General features: G+C 35.8%; 1 long non-coding RNA gene across 2 annotated transcripts in view; it reads right to left on the bottom strand.

The window, feature by feature from the left end:
• LOC108306098 overlaps window positions 1-17,653 on the bottom strand; it is a 75,108-nt gene extending 57,455 nt beyond the window's left edge. Inside the window, exons 1-3 of one of the 2 annotated variants that reach the window (XR_001826013.2) lie at window positions 17,581-17,653; window positions 4,734-4,883; window positions 2,615-3,961 (exon numbers count right to left, since the gene is read on the bottom strand). This is a non-coding gene — a long non-coding RNA (uncharacterized LOC108306098). Of the gene's footprint in view, window positions 1-2,614; window positions 3,962-4,733; window positions 4,884-17,580 lie in introns of those variants that run through there. The other variant, XR_005200744.1, reaches the window with a different exon arrangement.
• Window positions 17,654-17,932: the final 279 nt, after the last annotated feature.

Below are 17,932 nucleotides of genomic sequence, written 5' to 3'. Positions count from 1 at the left end.
AAAGGATTATAAATCGTTCTACTATAAGGACACGTGCACACGAATGTTCATTGCAGCACTGTTTACAATAGCAAAGACCTGGAACCAACCCAAATGCCCATCAATGATAGACTGGACAGGGAAAATGTGGTACGTATACACCATGGAATATTATGCAGCCATCACAAATGATGAGTTTGTGTCCTTTGTAGGGACATGGATGAACATGGAAACCATCATTCTCAGCAAACTGACACAAGAGCAGAAAACCTAAACCGCATGTTCTCACTCATAGGCGGGTATTGAACAATGAGAACACATGGACACAGGGAGGGGAGCACTACACACTGGGGTCTGTTGGGGTGAAATGGGGGAGGGACGGGGGGGTGGGGAGGTGGGGAGAGATAGCATGGGGAGAAATGCCAGATACAGGTGAAGGGGAGGAAGGCAGCAAATCACACTGCCGTGTGTGTACCTATGCAACAATCTTGCATGTTCTTCACATGTACTCCAAAACCTAAAATGCAATAAAAATAAATAAATAAAAATTTTTAAAAAAGATTTGTTACAAATGACATTGGTTATTGGACATGATGATTTTCTCACCTGTGCAATGCAGATTATGTTTTCTTGTATTTTAGCTTTATTGCAAAGCTGGACTGCTGCAAGGACTGTTGCAAGAAAGAATGTCTAATTCCCTTCTATTGGAAAGCTGTGTTTTCTCTCCTATAACCCTCTTTGTATACTGGTATCAAGGGTAATGTATGGAAGTGAGCTTTAACGTTTAGTTGAGCTGTGATGACAACTAGTCAGTGTTGCAGTGCCTATCTCTGAACCAGTAACAAGTAACTATAACGAGGGGAAAAGAAATGACTGATTGGAATAATCTTAGGTTACATGTTCTGCCCCTGGAAAAGGGAATGCTGAGCTGCTTCACTGAAACTTCCGGGGCTGACAATGGGGCAGTGGTGGTTCCCTAAAACCCAATCAGAGTTCTTACCAAAAGGAGGAAGAATTGAAAGCTCAACAACCAAAACGGCAAATGTTTATAATGCAATTAACTTCTTTCCACATACTGCATCAAAGCACAGAAAATTCTAATTCTTTCCTCAACCAAAATTCTAATTCTTTCCTCAAACAATTAATTACATATGAATAACATATTAGTATGCATGCAAATAATTTTTAAAATGCACACATTTAAATTTCAAATATGAAAAAACTTGACAATAAGTTATTTGGTGGTACCTCGTTATTAATGACAATCTACAACCCGACTTTGGCTTACTTACTAGGGGTTCTGTGAAGGATTCAGCAATTACCAAAATCTTCAGATATCTGTGAAAATTTTGATTTCCTTGCCAAAGGTTTAAAGTGAAATATTGAAATTAATTTCTGTTCAAGAGAAAGTTAAGAGAAATACAGATATAGACTCTAAAAGAAAAATACAGATGTGAGGCCTGCTGCCTCTAACTAGTTGTTGATTTTAGGCAAAGCTGTTAAATCTCGATTTCTCAATTCATTATGAGAATGATACCTATCTCACTGTATTATTTTGAGAAGTAAATAAATACATACTTATAAAACATACAAGTGCCTGGCAAAAAGGAAACAGGACACATTTCCAGATACAACCATTATCATCACCATCACAGGAATTTTAAAATTGGATGTATACAATCTGCATCTCAACCTGACATTTTTTTTTCCTACTTGTAGTCACTTCCATAATGTGGTAAGATTTTGTTACTTTGGGGAAAAATAGGAATCAAGTAAGAGAGAAAGTTTTATTTAATCAAACTTGAAAAAGTGGCTAATATAAAGCAAAATATACAGAAATATGATTATATAAAATGTTGATTACTTGTGCAAATATTCCTACTCTTTGAAATTTAGGGATTTGGGGAAGGAGGCCTCCGAAATCTATGCCTGGCAAAGAGCAAGAATCTGGCAAAACTGCTGCAAAAATGGGCCAGATGCAATAATGAACCTGAGTTATATTGAGTAAGTTCCATGTCATTTCAGGAAATAACAATACAGGGCTCATGTGTTATGCAGCGTCCTTGAAAAGCTCACAGCCTAGTGGGTAAAAAACATCCATAAATAAGGAAGTACAATGTAATGTGCTAAGTGCTATGTGAAGGCAAGCACTGGGTGTTCTTTTCCCCTATCAGAGGGGGTTGAAATTTGAGATACCTTTTAGTCAGATTATATTCATTCCACTGCATTTCAGTGGCTCCTCTGTACCTGTCTGTAAAAGCACATAATGGTAAAATACCAGCCCTTCCCACTCCTTAGACAGGCCCATGTGAACATCAGTGAGTTAATGTACATTAAATCATTGAGCTTTTCTAAAATAAATTGCTGTTTAAAAAAAAAAATAACCAAGGGACTGTTACTGAGATGATCACAGTGTCCTGCAATCTGCTTTTATCTTTATCAAAAGAAACTGAGCACAAACACAGCACTGAAAATATTTCAAAAGCATAAAGAAGATAACTACCACAGAAATATATAATGGTCCCAAAAATTCAGACCTACACTTTATCTGATGACAGAGAGAGAGAAAGAGAGAGAGAGAGAGAGATACCAGGGTGAAGACAAAAGAATTGCTTCCAAAAAATTCTGTAAGGATCTTATGTTTCTAAAAAAGGAGGGAAATAGGAAATAGAGGAATGTAAAAGAATTTTAGAACTAGAAGTGAGTTTAAAGATTATCTAATATACTCATTTATTTTAAGAAAACCTAAAGAGATTAAGCAGCTCATCTAAATTAATAGAGGAGCCAGCCAGAAACAGCAATCAAATCTAAAACTCTCCCCACTATAGAAGGGACACCCACAATTATTTTAAGGTCTATCATATTGATAATATTGTAGCATCTGTGGTTCAGATTCACGGCAAGTTAAATAGGTTTTTTTTTTTACAAGAATAAGATCTACCATTTTTGACACTGCTTTTGAAAAAGAAAAAAAAGAAAGACTTCTAAATTTCAATTAAGCTTACAAACAAAACCTCCCTAACACATCCATTTTTTTGTTTCATTCTTATGCATTAATAATATGGACTTCATGTTCCTGCCAGCTGATGACTTCCTCTCGTTTTTGCCCTCATTTGAAACTGTATTTACTTTATTACCTTTTAATTTTTTCCTCATTTGTTATCATGAATTTAAATATCAGAAGCCTGGTAGTGTCAGCACAAATTTGGTTTTGAATAAAAACTGCCTTGAGGGATCATAAAGTAAGAATGACAAAATGCTGACAATTTCAGGTTTCTCTCCTAAAACCCATCATACTCTATGCTTTCACCAATTGACATTAAACTTGACTCTTCTCTTTGAAACAAAAGTGCTTAAGTTTTTTAAATACGTGATGGTTCATCCCACTAAAAATATTGAAGGATTTAACTGCTGAAGAGGCAGAGCTTGAAATGCATCATAAACTAAAACCATCATCAGAGTATTCACTCTCATATTTTCTTCACCTACATTCATGGCAAAAGCTTTTGACACTTGGCAATGTGTTTAGCTGCCTAATGGAAAATAACAAAATGAAAAACAAGAAAATTCACAAGTCACTTTGCAAAGTTACATCCCCGAACTTGAACTGAGATTCAGTAAAGATAACCGTAATATAGATCTATCAAGTATATAATTTTAGGTTCTGTTTAATCTAGCTTCAAGAAAATATTAATTGTTTTCACTTTGTAAACTTAAAATGCTTTTGGTCCATTACCCAGGTAGATGTTGACAGAAAATGTCTTATATTTGCTGCTACCATTATAATAAACATTTTATTGTGACCATTATTTGAGGCCTATTTCAGTTTTCATTTCTGTGGTGCCTGCCATCTCTCCAAAATATTTTACAAGTAAGAAGTCTGAACTAGGGAGATGGCCTGAAGCTGCTGAAATTGCAAATCATCATTTTTAATGTTTTCATCAGCAAGGTTATTCAATGTTCTCCACATTTGTTGGAAAGCCTGCCAACAGAAAGAGAGAAAACACGTAGCAGATAATCCAGAGTTGCGAGTGTCAAACAAGTATAACAGAAGGAAGCAGGACAAAGGCATTGACACCGGTGTAGACAGAGTGGCTGCGGCTTAGCCTGACAGGGAAGGGAGTGAAGCCAGGAAGGAAAGATAGGACAGGAATATAAGGGGTTTGAGGTTCAAGTCAGACTTAATTTCAAAGGTTGTTTAATCTCCATGAGGAAAAAAGAAAACTGCAATATTTGGGTCAGAGTTTGACATTTCAGAGTTTGAAGATTTTATAGAAAGAGCACTTCTAGATGAGGACAAGGTCAAGCAAAGAGTGATAAGGAGGAGGAAACTGAAGCAAAATGATAATGAAGGGCACTGCTCTAGGCAGGTCGTGGAATATGAACCAGGTATAGAATGAGTGCCATTGGAGAACTGTTGGAGACAATTCTCCACGGGTGTCTCACATTTCCACACATATGACTGTGAGCTATGTACTAAATACTCTTTATTCTCGACTATATTTTTGAGGGTATTTGTATTGTGAACAGCCTTGGAAGACAGAAAGCATCTCCCTCTGGAGCAAAGGGCAAACATGCTAACTACCCATTATAGAGATTCGGGCACCTTAAGCTCGGGGTTTCTCTCCTAAAATGCAACCTATTGTATTACTGAGGTATCATCCAGCCCTCTTCTCTATGAAAATTGAAAAACATGCTCATATTCTAGTTACTGCCATTACTGTGAGAAATAAAGAATATAAGTAATTCTTTACCTGTGACTCAGGAACCTCATAGCTTCTACCAGCAGACATGAAACTATGCCAGGTTAACTTGTTGCCTTGCAGGTAGGGTACAATCTCAGAGCTTTTACATTCTCGACAGTTTTGACAGTGAGGATGGAGTACTGGAAAATACATGGATTTCTGCAAGAGGAAAGATGATGACCTTTAACAAAATATGAACTGGCAGTAAATTTAACAAAAGAACTGTTAGTAAACATGTTAATCAAATGGTATGGTTTATGGATAACAAATAGTCCTCAAATGCATTTTTTAGTATAGAGAGAAAAAGATGGGAAGGTGATTACAGGCCTACTATAAGGAAATAGATTTAAAGACAAAGTCAGTTGTTGCTGACTCTCCTTTGTGTAGGATGACTTCCTTGCCAATCAATCAACCTCAGTTCTTTCCCCTTGTCACTTGTGTCAATATTCATCCTGGCTCCACGGGGAAATTGAAACTTTTATAATGGGCAGTGACCATGCCTGCTTACATCCTTGAAAAGATGATCTTGAACAAAGATCTATCTGTAACAAAGGAACTTCCAGAACAAAGAGCATCACCCTTAACACATGCAGAAATGCAAGAGGCACATGGAGAATTGTCTCACAACAATCTCCACTCCTCATTTCTACACTACCTTGGCATCTCATGAATTGTACTACGAGTAGCCCATTCTCTCAGCGACTAATTAGTGCTAGGACATAATCCATTCAATTTGTCTAATACAGCATTTAATTAAAGGTCCTATCAATAGAACTTCAAGCAGTGTATCTCAACCATGCCCTGCTCTGGGTCCCAGATGGGGTCAGCTGAACAAGTCTGATAAACCACCAGAAGGCTTTCTCCTTAGGTCCCGTATTGACCTTTCTGCTTACCTCAAGGCATTAGTTCATACACAGCAGGATATATTAGTGATTGCACAAACTCTGCTCTGGCCCACAAGGAAGAAGCCAAGTAAAATTTTATCATCCAAAACATCTCTTGTGAAAGTATGTTTCTTTCAACCATCACTAGAATATTTAATGAATACAGATAACAAAATAACCCAGGCCAGTGAGTTCAAACTGGCTTGAATGGCTTACAGAACCAAGATGCTGTCATTGATCATTTTAGCTAAAGTCAGACACAAATTTATTATCAGTTTTTTTAACTGGAAAACCCATGTTGCAGGTAAAACTGCCCACAGTGGGGACATAAATAAGGTCAACTTCCAAAAGTAACTAAGAATAGTTTCATTTAAGAGACTTCCACAATTTTCTGAGAAGTACATGACTGTGTTTTCTTAAACAATCCCTCCACAATTGTCTGAGAAGTACATGCCATAGTGTTTTCTTAAACACTTGTCTTACTATCGCCCATAAGGAGCAGGTTACTATGTTTAGGGAGGGAAGCACTAACACAGATTAATGTTGCTTGTTCTAACCATAATTACCATCATGTACTCTAACAGTATGTACTCCCTTGTATAATTCTTTCACTTAGCATAATGTTTTTGAGGTTCATGCATGTTACAGTAGCTTATTCCTTTTTATTGCTAAGCAGTAGTCTATCATATGACTATACATCAGTTTATTTTCTTGATTGATAAACATCTGTATTTTTTTCAGTTTTTGGACATTATAAATAGAACTGCTATAAACATTTTCACCAAGTCTTTTTGTGGACATAAGTTTTCATTTCTTTTGGGTAAATACCTAGAAGTGGAATTGCCCGGACATAGCAAAGATGTATGTTTACTTTTAAAAAGAAATACTCAGACCAGGCGCGGTGGCTCACGCCTGTAATCCCAGCACTTTGGGAGGCCGAGGCGGGTGGATCACAAGGTCAAGAGATGGAGACCATCCTGTTCAACACGGTGAAACCCCGTCTCTACTAAAACTACAAAAAGTTAGCTGGGCACGGTGGTGCGTGCTTGTAATCCCAGCTACTCAGGAGGCTGAGGCAGGAGAATTGCCTGAACCCAGGAGGCGGAGGTTGCAGTGAGCCGAGATCGTGCCATTGCACTCCAGCCTGGGTAGCAAGAGTGAAACTCTGTAAAAAAAAAAAAAAAAGAAATACTCAGAACTTTTCCAAAGTGGTTGTAATTTTTCCACTCTCACCAAAAAAGTATGAGAGTTCTGGTTACTCCAAATCCTTACCAGCATTTTGTTTTTGTCAGTCTTTTCAGTTTCAGCTATTCTGGTAATTTTGAAGTAGTATCTTATTAGTATTTTTGCTTATGTATTTTAAAGTTTGTTCATTTCAACCGTCACTGAAATATTTAGTGAATATAGATAACAAAAAAGAATAGGAAATAATAAAAAAATGTATAAGCCCTTTCCTCCAATACTATAATCCCATGTGGTGTTCAGAGAGCAGGGTGATGAGCAAGGATTATCTGGAATCCAGGCAGAATAACATTCAAATTCCAGCTTTGTGACTTTGTAACCTGAGAGTCTTTTGTATATTACATAAAATCTCTGATTTTCAGTTTCCTGATAAAATTATGGAGAAAAACACTTAAAATTATGTTCAGCATTAAACACAGAATTATATTTACAATTTTGATATGAGACAGCCTGAGCCCATTAGCTGTGACTGTAAATTGTGCTTAACTTTTTGACATGTGTTTCTTCACTTATAAAATGGGAAAATAAGCCTAAGCAGAGAATACACTTGGCATAGCTTCAGGGACATAAAATATTAACCAACTTCTATGATTTGAATGTGTCCTCAAAGTTCATATGTTGGAAATTTAATTCCCAATGCAACAGTGTTAAGAGGTGAGGCCTAATAATAGCTGATTAGGTCATGAGGGTTCTACCCTCATGAATTAATTACTGTTCTTATCACAGTAGTAGCTTGGTATCAAAGTAAGTTCAGCTTCCTTATTCTCTCTTGCTCTCACCTTCTCTTGCCTTTCTCACATCCCCCATGGGATGACACAGCATGAAGGTTCTCACCAGGTACTGGTGCCATGTTCTTGGACTTTCCAGTTCCCAGAACCATGAACCAAATAAACTTCCATTATACATAAATTACCTAGTCTGTGGTATTCTGCATTGGTATTCTATAGTAGCAACACAAAACAGATGAAGACACCAACATTTCTAGAAAATTAACTATGTACTATGCTTAGCAATCTACATGGATCATTTCATTCAAATCTCACAAGTTCTACAAGCTTAAAAGGAGGGTGCATCATTATCTCCATTTTGCAAGGGCTTTGCAAAATCTTGTGACTTGCCTCAGCTATCACAGCAAGTAGCCATACTCTGAAACCTGTGAATACACTGTGTCTGCAAAAAAAAAAAAATTAAAAAGCTAATTCTGTTTATTGCTTATTATAGTGATAGTCTCTGTTTGCTTTCATTATCCTTTTTCTAATACATTTCTAAAAGCTAAAAATAAATGTTGAATTCAAACACTAGGTGGCTCTCTGGAAGAAAAATATAAAATATATTTGATTAATTATGTGATCAATTATTGTGCTAGACAAACATCTAACAGTATTTCTGTCCTATTATATCAGCCAACAAACATAAAACAAAACAAAATGCTGTAATATTACAAGTTGGTGAAATAAACGGTGCAAGCTAAGAGCTTGCCATAGCTTGGCTAGTGGGCATCAATGGCAACCTGGGGTTCTCTGTATCATGTCATGGGCCTGAAAGTAGTAAAGGGTAAAAAGGCCTTGAACTATTTCTTCCTTAACTAAGTTCTTCAGCTTTCCTTTTGGAAATGCATACAAACAGATCATCAACTTCTATCCCATGCCTATCACGACTAGACAAGAATGTCATTTTTATCAGAAGGCACCATCTGCCTTGTGCAGCTCATCTAGAGGATTTTTGATCATATCTCATAAAACTAATCACCAAACAGCACCTAAGCAAGAGTGAAATGAGGGGCAAAATGCACACTTCACCACAGTGCAAAATCATCTAATCCCTTCAGAAAGAATTGCAAGTTCATTGCTTGTTCTGCAATCCATCAGCAAGGCCTGCAAACCATTTAAGCTCAGTCATGCACAAGTGATTACAGAAAAAATCATACACAAAATAGGTTTTCATATTAAACAGCTATTGGAAAGTTATGTCCCAGCTACATTCCTGTGTTTTGAAAAGGCAAATGGTCACATGAAGCATCAATCAACCGCTTGAGCCCAAGTGAAATAATTTGAAATAAACATTTATAAATAAATGAATCCAACTGGCTAAAGATGAAGAAGTAACTTATTTAAAGTTCCAAGGTCTTTATTTATGAGAGTATGATCAAGCTGTGGCCAATGATATGAAAAGACTTGCAGATTGCATATTATCATAGAAATGAAGATGTCACTCCAAGGTTAGCCCCATTTGAATTTATTGATGATAGTCTTTAATGTACAAGGCTAAAATGCTTGAATGCTTTAATTGAGTTACAACCTTACAAGTAAAAGGCATATGATGAAACACTGAATACATAAGGGAAAATTGTAATAAAATAAGAAAAGGAATATAGCTGCTAAAGAATTGTCCTTGCCTTGACTTGAACAACAATAACAAAAAGTTCTACTATTTGAAGAGCATTAGAAACATCTTTCACTGAACTAAAACAACAATTTGAAAAACACTCACTCATCCAGGGTGGAGGCTTCAGGTCAAAGAACATACAGAGAGTCATTTGGGAAACATTTTCCATCTTAGTCTCTCTGTGATGAATTAGGTGGCATCCCCTAGGAGGCCTTACCTTCAAAGATTCAACAGAGTCATACTCTAAGGTTAATGGGTGAGACCCACTAGCAGGAGGTATGTTTCATTTGAAATTATTCTGCTGTTACCTGTTGAGGTCTTAGCCTACTCCCCCTAAAAGCCCGCATTAGCACACCAGGATAGTACTGCTGTCGTTCAGATGGTCCAAATTATATCAAATAAATTTAAAAGCAGCAACTTCTAATGTTGAAAAAAATGTTTCCTAATATCTGGTGTTGTAAAATCCACTTTTTTTTCCTTTTTTGAAATATGTTCTACAATACACTGTATATCCACAAATATGCCAATTGCTTATGAATGCGAAATATTTTTAAGAGTTTGGTTGTAAGCATTCTGATACTGCTTAGAAGCTTTGAAGAATTCTAAATTCGTTAGGGTCCATACAGCATCTTTCTACATTTTTCTCTTTAATGGGAGTATCAGATAAAAATTACATCACTACAGGAACAGTAGACTAGGTCTTATTAGCTAAGAAAGAGTTCAGTCCACAAATAATGCCATTTGGGTCTAACAGTCAAATTTTGGTTTGGATTCTGTTAGCAGTATGATCTTGGGTAAGTTATTTAATCTTTTATACCCCTGTTTCCACATCTGTAAGCTGGAGATAAGTAAAAATATTAAATTGGTTAACTATGAAGATTAAATGAGATAATCAAGAAACAGTACAGTGGCTGGCACATAGTATATACTCAGTAAATCTTAGCTATTATTATCATCACATATCATAATGACAGGTGTCATCATTATTTGCAAAAGAAAGAGAGGAGAACTTTTGCATGAAAATAAAATCACTCAGCTAGATAGAAGGCTCTTAAAGAGATGAGATTAATGCTAAAAGTTCTTGAGGTCATCTCTTGTCCTTCAAAACAGAACAGAAACCTAAAAATTGTATCCTCCTGTGAACCCAAAACTATCTGACACAGGTCTCAATCAATTTAGAAAGTTCATTTTACAAAAGTTAAGAACACATCTGTGACACAGCCTCAGGAGTTCCCGACGATATGTTTTCACGGTGGTTGGAGTACAGCTTGCTTTTATTCATTTTAGGGAGACATAAAACATCAATTAACACATGTAAGATTTACACTGGTTTGATCTGGAAGGCTGAGACAACTAGAAGTGGGGGCTTCCAGGTCACAAGTAGATTTAAAATTTTTCTGATTGGCAATTAGTTGAAACAGTCATTATCAATAGAAAGGAATGTCTGGGGAAGAACATATTGTAAATGTTTCTTATCAGTCTTTAAGTCTGTGCTGACATTAATGCTGAAGGGTACAATGAGGCAGGTCTGACCCCCTCTTCCATCATGGCAGGAACCAGTTTTTCAGGTTAACTATAGAATGCCCTTGGAGGAGAGGAGTCCATTCAGATGGTTAGGGGAATCTTAGAATTTTCTTTTTGATACTTCCTTTCATTATAATGTTTATCAAACTTCAATGGGCAAATGAATCCTCTGGGGATCTTGTCAAATTGCAGGTTCTGATTTAATTAGTCTAGGCGGGGACTGAGATTCTGCATTTCTAATGAGCTCCCTACTGATCACAGTACTGCTGGGCCACAATTGGACTAACAAGGTTCTACAAGGCAAGTTCTCTTTCTCTCCTTTGCACACCACCAAATATCTGGCAAGTGATAAGACTTGAATCCAGAGCATCTATTTCTAGGCTGGCAGGTCTTCAATGTATAGCTGAGTGGACCAATACCTCCACTGTTTCCTCTATATCCTTTCTAAGTACCATGTTCTGATCAAGAATTATTCAAAATTTTCCTTCTCTCAGCTAGGCACAGCAGCTCATGCCTGTAATCTCAGCACTTTGGGAGGCTGAGGTGGGTGAATCACTTGAGGTCAGGAGTTTGAGACTAGCCTGGCCAACATTGTGAAAGCTTGTCTCTACTAAAAATACAAAAATCTGCCCAGTGTGGTGTTGGGCACCTGTAATTCCAGCTATTTGGAGGCTGGGGTAGTAGAATTACTTGAACCTGGGAGGCAGAGGTTGCAGTGAGCCAAGATTGTGCCAGTGCACTCCAGCTTGGGCAAGAGTGAGACACTGTTTCAATAAAAAAAATTTTTCCTTCTCCCTTACTCCATTAAAAAAAAAGTGTTCTAAAGTTTCCAAGCTTAACCACTGTATACTTTCTGTTAAAGTAGACTATTTTCCAAAATAATAATCCATAAATTAATAATTCAAACTATTTTCTGAAATAATTTATGGCATAGAAAGTAATCAACTTTTAGAGCAACAAAGTTTGGTTATTGGTTTCCAGCTAAATGGTACAGCTCCTTCCTAAACCCTTTACCTACTGCTCCAACCCTGAAGACAAATAATTAACTAGCCAGGTTTTGCTTGGCTATTTCACCAAAGTATAGAAATTTTTTTTTTGTTTTTTGGTGTTTTTGAGATGGAGTCTCGCTCTGTTGCCAGGCTGAAGTGCAGTGGCATGATCTCAGCTCACTACAACCTCCGCCTCCTAGGTTCAAGCGATTCTCCTGCCTCAGCCTCCCGAGTAGCTGGGTCTACAGGCATACGCCACCACACCTGGCTAATTTTTGTATTTTTAGTAGAGACGCAGTTTCACCATGTTAGCCAGGATGGTCTTGATCTCTTGACCTCGTGATCTGCCCACCTCAGCCTCCCAAAGTGCTGGGATTACAAGCGTAAGCCACTGCGCCCATCCAAAAATAGCTATTTAAATGTGATAATATAGTACTTATAACAGTATACATATTGATTTAAGCTATTAATAAACTGCCTAATATATGAACAAAGATAGATAACCTACTGAGAGACAGTGTATTTAGTGATTAGGAGTATGAGTTCCAGAGGACAACTACCTGGATTCAAACTCTGGAGATACTGCTCCTTGTGTATATGACAGTGACCAAGTTATCTTACACTCTGTGCCTCAATTTCTTCATCTGTAAACTGAGAATAGTAATGGTAGCTAACTCTCAGGATTTTTATAAGTGTGAAGTCAGTTCATTGGTTAATATATCTAAGGTACACAGTACCTGATAAGTACTAAGTGCTAAAGTAAGCAGTTTTAGCATGCATTTATTTAAACAGTAAGTATTTTAGAAAATAACACATATTTAGTAAAGATTTCAATGGAATATAAACCCATGGGCTTATATTACTTATCTTATTTATTACAAAACTCTATAATTTTCCACCTTAAGACCCTTAGCTTTTTCCAGTGCCTCAGGAGATTGCTTTCCTGCTTTTTTTTTCTTAGCTTCTATATTTTCTAGTTAATATGCTTTGAATTTAAAACCCTGGATCACCCAGTCTCATCAGAACAAAGAGGTTTCATTAAACAGAGGTGGAAAAATGACTCATTGTTCCATGTTCCTAATAATACTGAACACAGTCATGGGCTCTCATTGTGTTTTGTGCATAGTCATTTAAGAGCTCAACAAGGTAGAATGAATCATTTTATAAACACATAGGAAGTTCTTCAAAGGTTTAGGTGTATAATCAGGAGTCACACCAGATTGGAGCTCTAAGAAAAAAAATATTGAAAAAATATTGTTATTCAAGCTTGTTATTTTTCTCTTTCCAATGCTCATGAAGATTATTGCCCTTCAATATATCATTGTAGCAAGACCTCCCTTTAAGGAAGAAACCTTTGGAAATTCTAGAGAACACAGAAAAGACAGAACCATTGTATTAGTAAGTGCTTGTACATTCCTATATACGGTCATGGAGGATTCCAATCACCTATAGAAGGTGTACATCTTGACTATATTGGGGGAAGAAGTTCTCCCATTATAAGGTTTCACAATCCTCTTCATGTATTAGTTCTACAATCTCAGCACCACAAAATTCAAATACTATGACAAATAGCAGAAACATTATCAAGAGATCTGTTAAAAACAGTAATAGCAATCTTCCCTTCCCCCATGTCATCCCGGATCAAAAGATCCTTAGTTTCCCTTCTTATTAGCTTTCAGTATCTTGTGGCATCCATGCCTGAACAAACAGCAGTGTCCAGATGGATGGAAGCTTTACTTGATGTCTTTGAACCAACAGTATTGATTATCAATCGCTCTCATTTCCACCGCCAAATATATTTATAACATGTCCAAATATAGACAGAGGAATGCAAAATTTTCTCTTTTGGTAGCCCTATTTAACAGGTAGGGAAACAAAGATGAGAAAGAATCACAATAGTTGAATCTGTAAAAACAAAAAGAAAAAAATTCTAATTCAGGCATATTCGTCTTCAGCAATCCTAACATTTAAGAAATGAATGCTGATTAAAATCTACCCCAGTTGTTTGTTAGCAGTTCTCCCTTTTTCTTAGGTGCTGTCAATTTCCTATACATTGAAACCCACAAAACCACTCCAAAAAGGCAGAATCTGTTTTGTTTCTTTGTTTTGTATTTTGTTCAGGGATAAACAAATCTCAAGTGCTTAAAACACTGCCTTGGTTCTACAGACATGCAATCAAGGTGAAATAAATGAAAGAATTCTATTTCTTCTGTGTTTGGGGAAAAACTGATGTGATATACATTCAAGAGTCTGGAAAGAAAGTACGTGGCATATTATGAACATGGGCGTCAGACAGTAGTCTTTTACTTTTGGCTAAATCTTAGAAGTGTCTCCAGGGCACACAGGTGCAAGTAATTTTTATTGATAACAAGTTCTATATTCAATGACTTGTCCTGCTTTTCCTTCTGAGATGCAGGCTAATATCATGTAGTAGCATATGGTCTCTGGGAGCACAGAGAGGTTTGAACTGTGGCTTTACCACTCACTGTCCGTGCCAGCTTAAGCAGAATAATTACCCCAAGATCCAATTTCTTCATCTATGATATAGAGATAATGGTAGTTCTTACTTTTCCAGCTTGTGTGGATTAAGCAAAATAATAATGATAGAGCTCTTAGGGCCTACCCATAGAAAGCACTAAATGAACATTAGCTCAAATTAATATTAACTCCCTGAAAAGGAAACTAGATGGGTCCAAAACACTCAAGAGAGGCTTCTCTATGATTGGATATATGGAAATGGGGAAAACAAGAGTAAGAAAAAGATACCACTTTTTAAGGTATTATCAAATTGTAATTACATTTAAAATAAGGTTTTTTCAACACTCACAACCAAACATAAAAATAATATAGCACATAAATGTAACGACTACTCCCTGGTGTACCTGCAGAGAGACATTATAGCTAAAATTTCCTCATGTACAAAATACTATAGAAAATCATTTCACACACTATACAATCAATACAACAGTGGTTGCCTAGCACTGACAACTTTGCATTATCTCACAAAATTTGTGCTTTTTTGGATTATAATTATGTTAGTTCAGGGTTTGTACACTAGCTATATTTCATAGTCTTATCTCAAACATAGAGACCTATTTTTATATAATTATCTCTAAACTAGGAGTGATTCTTGGGGCAGTGTCTGCTAATGCAATAGATTAAAGCCTGAATTATATTCTTAGGTGACTCAACCTCCCCAGAACTCCTTCCTAATTTCCCTCACTAATATCTTATTGTATACATTAAGTCACTTTGTGCTCTTCCTAAGAAGGAATACTTCTAGTACTGCTACTATTTACAAAACATTTACATTTACTAGACACCAGGCAAAGCTTTTTTTGTGCATGTTCTCATTTGCTGTGGAAAGCGAATATACATTATTTGGCTAAGTGTTACACTGTCAATAAGTCTGAATCTGAGATTTAAAAAATAGATTAAGTGATTCCAAAGACTCAACTTTAGCCATCATGTTACATTAAGACAATATTCCAGAAACTGCTACCAAAAAAGCCTATATAGTTTTAGATAATTAAAAACTAAGTCAATATTTTATTCGCATATAAAACTTCAGAAGTTTTTAGGATGATTCTGACGAAATAATTTATGTTCATTTTTTAGGAATAAGATAGTGTTCAATTCAGTAATTATCTGTGGCTGATTTTTTTTCCCCAGAGAATTTCAATGAAATAATGCTATTTATTCAACTTGAATGTGTAAAGTTAATATATCTTACACAGCAACCTTTGAATATCATTGTTGATATTGGAACTTTATGTCATAAAATTATAACATGCAGTTAAATGTTACACAGATATTTAGATTAAAATAAAATTCAGATTAAACCTCGAAATTTATGATTAATATTATTCATGAAATAAATAGGCAAATTTCACTACACTTTATTGTTTTAATCCTTGCTCTTAATATTTCTTGTATTCTATAGCAATGATTCTAAACATCTGGGATAGTCACAAACGCCATTTAAATATCAAAGAAAGGCTATGGGTCCTCTCTTTTAAAACACATGTATATTTACATACCACAATGTTTCATAATAATTTTAGAGAGAGTTGATAAGAATCTCTTTTCTAGATCATTTTCAATGAGTTTGTATCAATAGAAAATAGTAGTATCTAGATTTATTCTGTATTCTAATTGTCCGTGAAGAAGACAAGTGACACCTGGCTGTACAACTTAACAAGATATGTTCCCCATTAAGTGAAAAGTACCCAGTTTACAGGCATAAGATACAAGAATAAAGCTTCTTCAACAACATTACTTCAGCACAGCATGTGTCAAATAAGCTAAACCACTACATTACCTGTTAGAAATTATAGCTGCATTATCAATATCCAAAGGACTTGTCTTCAATTTACATTTCTAGAACTGGGCCTACAGCAGATACAATTTCAAACAAAAATGTCTTTATTTTCCCTGGGATAGAGATGAAAACGAAGTACAAAAAATTCTACTGCAAATATGTTTTTAAATGACTAAATCCACATATCTGCGAAAGACCCTCCATTCCTAACATCATAGATTCTCTCAGGTTGCAAGGGAGATACCTACACACCCTTAGCACAGAATATTTTCTGTGTGTGTGTGTGTGTGTGTGTGTGTGTGTGAGTGTAAACAAATGTGTGTAAGCCCAAGGTCATGGCTAGATTTCACAGAACTTAAATGTCAGCCCACTTTCCATACTGTCTCAGTGGGTTTACATAGCTTCAACAGTTTCTCATGCCAAAGTTACTGTTACAACTACAGAAAATATTTTAAAAGACCAGGAGGAACAGACGTGTGTTTCATACTTTTACCTCTCATGCCTAAATTCACATTCTTTCCAGTTCTCTAGGTTATTTTCCATTAGTTTAATTTACTGAAAAGTGATTTGGTATGAAGAGAAGATTAATCCAAGTTGAAAGAAGGTGATCTAATTATGAATCATGGAGCCTCATTCTCACAAAGAAGATTCTAAAAATGGGTGAACATTTAGATAATTTTAAAATAATTATATACTTAGAGTATATAATGTAAGGTCAATTATCTGACTAATGACCATCAAAAAGCAAGCAAATTTAGATTATACATATGCTAACATTTCTTTTCTTAACCTGAAGTTCTGTTTATTTCCATTGATTAATATTATTCCATCAGTGCAGTATTTAAGAACCTAGCAATTAAGAGAAAGCAGAAAAGGGGAGGGAAGCAGTCGAATGGGAAGTAAATACAAAAGCAATTTCTCATGTTGACAATGTTCTCATATACTAACAGACAGACCTAAGATCTGTAGCTATTAGTTAAATAAACAATTATGATTAAAACATAACTATCAGCATAGATCAAAATTTCCAAACTTTGATGGTAGTAAATTTTAGCCTAGAGATGTTTAGAATTACTATTTGTCAGCTTCAAAAAAATAATACTATCTATTATGACCATTACTTATGTAGATAGATATATTAAAATCTAGAGCCCTGTGTTTTTGCCAGTATGCACAAAATATATTATCTGTGAAACCATATTGTGCCTGAGGCTTCCTGGGTTCCACCATTTCTGATTGCGAAATGTCAATTGTTTTCCTGTGACTTGTTTTCAAATTGCCTTAATATCACATTGCTGAAAGCTTCAGTCTCTTCATTATTTCAGCTGATTCCCACCTCAACAATTCTATGTATTTTACTTCCTCCAACTCATCCAACTCACTGTAAGGTAACAGGGTAAACTTTTGCTCAAATCCTTCATTGGATTCCCACTTGATACTTAGCATAGATGTGGTATAGTCTTCCGTATTAACTAGTCTTCTCAATATAACATTGTGAAATGAATGCTTACCTTGTATTTCAAATATTGCCAGAAGTCATGAGAAACAAAGAATCTATCAATGTTTCATGAAATTGATTATATAGAGGAGTTCGCAAAATTTTACAAGTTTGGATGCACTGCATTTGAGAGGATTGTACATGTGTGACTTTCACATAAGACATGTGTGCGACAGAGTTTATGACCTAAAATAACAGCAGATATATGTAAACAAAATTCAGACTGATGCCAGATGTGTACAAACTGAATGTATTCAAATTAAATCACTTAACCTAATATAAAAAATGGCAAGAAATAAACTTCTAGAATTCACATGCATATTCCTTCTGTCAAATTTATATATATTTGACAGAATATATGAAAT

The sequence above is a fragment of the Cebus imitator genome, unplaced genomic scaffold, assembly GCF_001604975.1.
Source record: "Cebus imitator isolate Cc_AM_T3 unplaced genomic scaffold, Cebus_imitator-1.0 Scaffold69, whole genome shotgun sequence".
NCBI lineage: Eukaryota > Metazoa > Chordata > Mammalia > Primates > Cebidae > Cebus > Cebus imitator.
The sequence above is the reverse complement of the archived record's forward strand: the minus strand, read 5'-3'. Positions and strand labels throughout refer to the sequence as shown.